The sequence below is a fragment of the Trifolium pratense genome, linkage group LG5 (genome assembly GCF_020283565.1).
Source record: "Trifolium pratense cultivar HEN17-A07 linkage group LG5, ARS_RC_1.1, whole genome shotgun sequence".
NCBI classification, from domain to species: domain Eukaryota; kingdom Viridiplantae; phylum Streptophyta; class Magnoliopsida; order Fabales; family Fabaceae; genus Trifolium; species Trifolium pratense.
Genome location: NC_060063.1, coordinates 26,972,288 through 26,978,287, shown reverse-complemented (window position 1 = coordinate 26,978,287; position 6,000 = coordinate 26,972,288).

Here is a 6,000-nt window from a genome sequence, read left to right as displayed (position 1 = left end):
ATGGTAAACAATATTCATAATGTTCAAAGACGATTTTCTATATGGCTTCATTTATCTCATTCATGAAACAAGAAAGTCATTGGACGTGTTCAATTTTTATCCAGACTGATGTTGAGAATCAACTCGACTAAAGAATCAAAAGAGTTAAGTTTAACCGTGGTAGTGAATACTATGGTAAATTTAACAATTCAGGTGAACAACGTCCAATAATTTTTATTTTTCAATTAAAACTGCAGCATATGCCCTTAATGTCCGGTTAAAGCAAGACCTTATAATACAAATGAGAAGAAGGTACATGTTTTATGATCCCGCAATTAAATTTCATTTTTCTATCAGGAGTTCTTTGAGGATGTCGAGTTTGCAAGGGGAGATATGGTTATGGAGGAATATATTGATATTTCCACAGGTGTTTAACTCTCCATACAAGAAATTGTTCCATATGAACAAACTCTTACACCTCAAGAACATATGTCATTCAGGAGATCCATGAGAGAAAATAGAAATACAATAGATGATTATATTGTATTTATCCAGGGACATAAGGTTAACATTGGAATGATGGATGATGATTTGATCAGATTTCATCAAGCAATGGAAAGTTCTAACTCTCAAAGGTGGATCGATACCCTAAATAAAGTGATAAATTCCATAAATGACAATGACATTTGGGATTTTCTCATTGCCATAAGGTGCGAAACTCATTGGTCTTGAGGGATTCGATAGGCGATGTGGAGAGGTAAAAAGCTCGTCTTGTCACAAAAGGATTTACATATAAAGAAGGTATTGATTATAAAGAGTCTTTCTTTTCGGTTTTTTCGAAAGACTCTTTTAGGACCATAATGACATTGGTGACACATTTAGAACTTGAGTTACATCTGGTGGATATAAAGACAATGTTTCTAAATGGTAACATTAATGAAACAATGTATATAGTGCAGCCGGAAAATTTTGTTTCAAAATATATGGTTTGCAAATTTAAGAAATCCATATATGAACTCAAGCAAGCATCTCAATTATGGTATTTCAAAATTCATCAAGTGATCATCTCATTCGGTTTTGAGGTGAATTTGGTTGATGATTGTATATATCATGAGTTGTGTGGGAGCAAATATATTTTCTTGGTTTTGTTTGTCAATGACAAGACGGTAAACCATGTGGCTAAGGGAGACAAGTTCAGTCTCAAACAGTGCCCTATGAATAACTTTAAAGAAAAGTAAATGCAGAAGATTCCTTGTGATAAGTAGTAGGGAGTCTAATGTATATTCAGTTTTGTATGCGTTCAAGTATTGCGTACAATTTTTGGGATGTTGGGCCGATATTTAAGAAATTTAAGATCAGACCATTTGAAGCAGCCAAATGGATCATACAGTATTTAAAGAGAACAAAAGAACACATGCTCATATATTGGAAGTCAGACCAGTTTGAGATCATTTGGTATATTGACTCCGATTATATTAGATGCAAATATAACATATCATGACGCATCTGATTATAGAACTTTGTCACGGGGCTGCACACAGTGGATAAGGAGTTAAAGACCACTAAAGTTATTTGTGACAATAAATCAGTAGTTCTATTTTCAATAACAACAGGAACTCGACGAAGTCTTGTTGTTAAAGATTAAGTTCAGAGTGAACAGTTGTCTATATAGCATATCAGTACAAACTCCATGTTGCGGATCCGCTTACTAAAGTTTTCCACCCAAAAGGCTTCATGAGCATATTGCTCATATGGGTGTTAAGTCATTTTGTGATATTCAGTTCTAGTGGGAGTTTGTTATTTTTAATGCTTTTATAATATAGACACACTTCAGTTCAAGTAAGGCTTAAGAATATTTTCTGCAGAAATACAGTTTTGGTATGTTTACACTCTGACTATGGTTAAGGTTTGATCTCACTAAGGATAAGGAGGACCAGTTGAAAATCGACATATACAGACCAACTTCATGTGATTTTCATGCTACACATTTCATGATGGGTCTATGTCATTTAGTTGTGTCACTATTGGTGATCATTGATGGGTTTAGTTATGATTAATGTAACGAAAATCACCTTGGTTCTATATATTGGCATGACTAATGGACGAGATAATTTGGATATGCTTAAGGAATATAATGGCGAATTTTGAGCTCATAAAGTCTAACACATGTGTATAATTACATATGTGACCAGTGGGAGATTGTTAGAATTTTTGGGTCACAATAGTAATATTACATGTGTTAGGGTCATTATGTAATTAGCCAAAGCATCAGTGGTCTAATTAATAATTAATAATAAGTCTATGGCTAAAAGCATAAATATCATGAAAGATAATTTATTGTGTAGATACCATAAGTCAATATTTAATTTGATGAGGGGCCAAATTAGAATATTGAAAACTAAGAAATAACCCTAAGGTTATTTATAAGGGTTATGGTCCCCAACTGTAGAAATAACGTGAAAACGGCGCTCAGTCAATAGTTCTCTCTTCATCCCCATCAGAAGAGGTTTCAGGAGCCAATAAGGAATTCTACAGTTGGAAGATCACACATACCCGTGACCTTTGATCATCACATATGGAGAACTCAAACTCAGGTACGCTTCCGCTTATGATTATGATTATGTTTTATTTCTTAATGATTAACATGATCGACTCTAGGGTTTATGAATCAATTGATTTCTAACAGCCAACCCTGCCAAATCGATGAGTGGAATGACTATATAGGATTTAGTGTGCTTGTTTAGATAAACAACTTAATTGGAATTAATAGCACGAACACATTTTATAATAAACGTTTATGTATAAGTTTACGTACAATATTTCAATTATTGCAAAAGATGAAATAAAGTTAATTTTTTTAAATATATGCTATGGAGTACCGACTATTTTTATAAACTATATTGGAGAACTTATGAAAATAAGTTTAAAAAAATTATGAAAGTTAACATAATTAAGTTGTTTTCATAAATCCTCTCAAACAGTCTACAAAACTTATGTTAATAGATAAGTTCAAATAAATCAATTCAAAGAAACTCTTACACATGCAAAGAAGTGATTTTGTATCAAAAGGAATTGGTTGCTGAAGTTCCACCAAATTAGAGGCACATGAATCTTGAGAACTCACAAGGATTGTTGAACTACAAAGGAGAATGAGAGGGATTAATAAGCAAAGGTATGCCATCTTCATTTTTGTGTGGAAGGTCATAAGAACAGATAGGAATATAGGATGTATACACTTAATTAACTATGTATAGTTTAATTAATAATGAAATAAGATAAGAAATGTTATAGATTAATATTAACTTTGGAATTAACGAGTTAATTACTTGACGATTGGCAGTACTGGCTGGAACAGGACATATAGATATGGTTATGGTTTTATTCAAAGTATATGATATGGCCAAAAGAATTCTACATAGGATATTTCAAAGTATATGATATGGCCAAAAGAATTGGCATGTCTTGTAGCAAACTCCTTTTTAAATTAAGGTAACATGATTAAAGAGAAAAAACCATGTTGAATTTGACTTTCGCATATTATGAGTAAAAAGAGAGGTGGAAATAGCCAATAGGGCCGACCAAGCTGAGTTAGGTTTTGGTCTATTGTGAGAGATTCTAGGGTGGGCAAGTGAATTAGGTGTTCCATTGTGGGCAAGTTGTCTGAACCATTGAATGAATGATGATATCATGCACCATCAATAACTTACTCCCTTCGTCCCAAATTATAAGGGAAAAAAGCCCATTTTGTTGTCCTATTATAAGGGAAAAAATCATTTTCAAGAATGTTTGCAATCAATTGTGGCTTTTGATTTTAATAAAAACGGGTTGATGTTGTTGTGATCCATTTGATGATGTTTAAGCCCGATAATTGTGATCAGTAATAATGGGCTTGAACACTAATTCTGATTTGTGTAGAAACAAAGTGTAGACCCAACTCTAGAGTCAATGATGGGTGGTACTAGGGTTGAGATCTTATATAAGATTTGCTAGGTCTCTTTTGCCGTCACGTACAAACACAGTAAGCTCATTTGTGGTTTTTCACATCAAATACCTCAAAGACCGGAAGACCGGAGCAAGTGATAGGCAAAGGAAGACCTTGTCTAATATATCGGTGATTCCGATATCGTCTATTCCGATAAACATGATTGTCAATTCAAGTAAGTGTGTTTTAATTTCATATAATATATCGATCTCTAATCGTTAACTATTACAAATCAATCATCATGTAGCCTTGTCTTTTGAATTCTTTAAGGTCAAGAGGATTCATGATTTTTGGTGAATCAGTTTGAGGAGGAGGGTTGGAACTTGATGTATTCATTGTATATCAGAGATATGCATGTAAAAGAATTATATCCATCACATGTATATATAGGGGGATATTATATGAAATTTTCTTATGAATTATATATATAAAATGTTAAATATATTTGGATTTCAACTCCAAAAGCTAGCTCGAAGGGTAAGGTTGCCCTCACATATTTATACACTCATGTTAGAATTGGGAGTTGAGTATAACTCAACCCTACAAAAATGGCTTGTAAGGCGATGATTGTCTCTTACTATATAGACCTTTGTCCAGGCCAACTCACATTCGATGTGGGACTTCTTAACACACTCTCTCACGCCCAATACTATTAGGTTTGATGCGTGGATATAAATGGTGGGTGGCCCAATAGCGGGGGGTCCAACGAACCTTGGAGTGACTTTGATACCATCTTAAATATATTTGGATCTCAACCCCAAAAACTAGCTCAAAGGGTGAGGTTGCCCTTACATATACACTCAACAGTCCGGGAACCTAAACAATGTGTGACTTCAAACAAACTCCAACAACACAACTACAAATTCAACATAAAAGTCAGAGATTCATTTAAGTACAATTACAAAAGTTATTAGCCACATGAGTTGGATCTAGATACAAGTATTTTTTCAAGTTGTGGGCATTGACGATACTAGCTAGGGGTGGGCTGAGGTGAGTTAGGAAGCATCCTCTTCATTTTCTATTTCTTCCATTATTATATAGTTTTGGAAATATAAATGCAAAAATGTGATATTAAGGAGTCGGGATTCTCTCAATTTCCTATTATTTCCATTTTTTCCATTACCAAAGTTTTTAAATATTATGGGGCGTACAAAAGATATTTGGACTCACTTAATGTCACACTTTTGCATTTATATTCTCAAAACTATATAATAATGGATGAAATAGAAAGAATTGGAAATGGAAAGGATCCTAACTCGATATTAAGTGGATCCAAATCTCTTTTATATATCCCAAAATATTTAAAAACTTTGGTAATTAAAGAAATGGAAAGAATAAGAAATGGAGAGGACCCAACTCGGACTGAAGTAGGCCACAACCCATATATATAGAATCAGACCCCTTGTCTTTTGAATTCTTCAATTAATATTTGCATCACTTTTCTATTTAGATTCTTTTCTTCATATTTAAGTTCATTTCATTTTTCTAATCAATTTAGATTTATGAATTTCTATTGAATGACATAAAAAAATTGAATATGAAATTTTGGATAAAATATTTGCAAGTGAATGTGTAACAGCGGTTAGCTAAAACATTATGCTCATGTGTGGTTAATAAACTTTTTCTATAACAAATGGTTCAGAAGAATTCTAATTCAATTTTTAGTGAAAATTATTTCCTTAAGAATTAATGAAAAACAAAATGTAATGTGTCCGCTTGTTCACGTTTTCTCGCTTTGTGTGCCGTAAATTTAATGTTTAAATTAATTTTTTTATCTTGATATCTCAATTATCTTGTCCTTGTTAGTTACTGCAGTAGTTTTAGTCTTAGAGATCAATATTTTTGCTTGCATGGTACGTTCCATAATTTATAGCTGATTTATAAAGTCTCCTCATTCTTCATGGTACACATTGAACATGGACGTCATAATTCAGTCATGGCTTGTGTTATGTGGGGCGCTTATAATCAACCGTATTTCTTATGGGTCTTGTGAACGAGTTAGGATTCTCTCAATTTTTATTCTTATTTTTTCTCTTAAT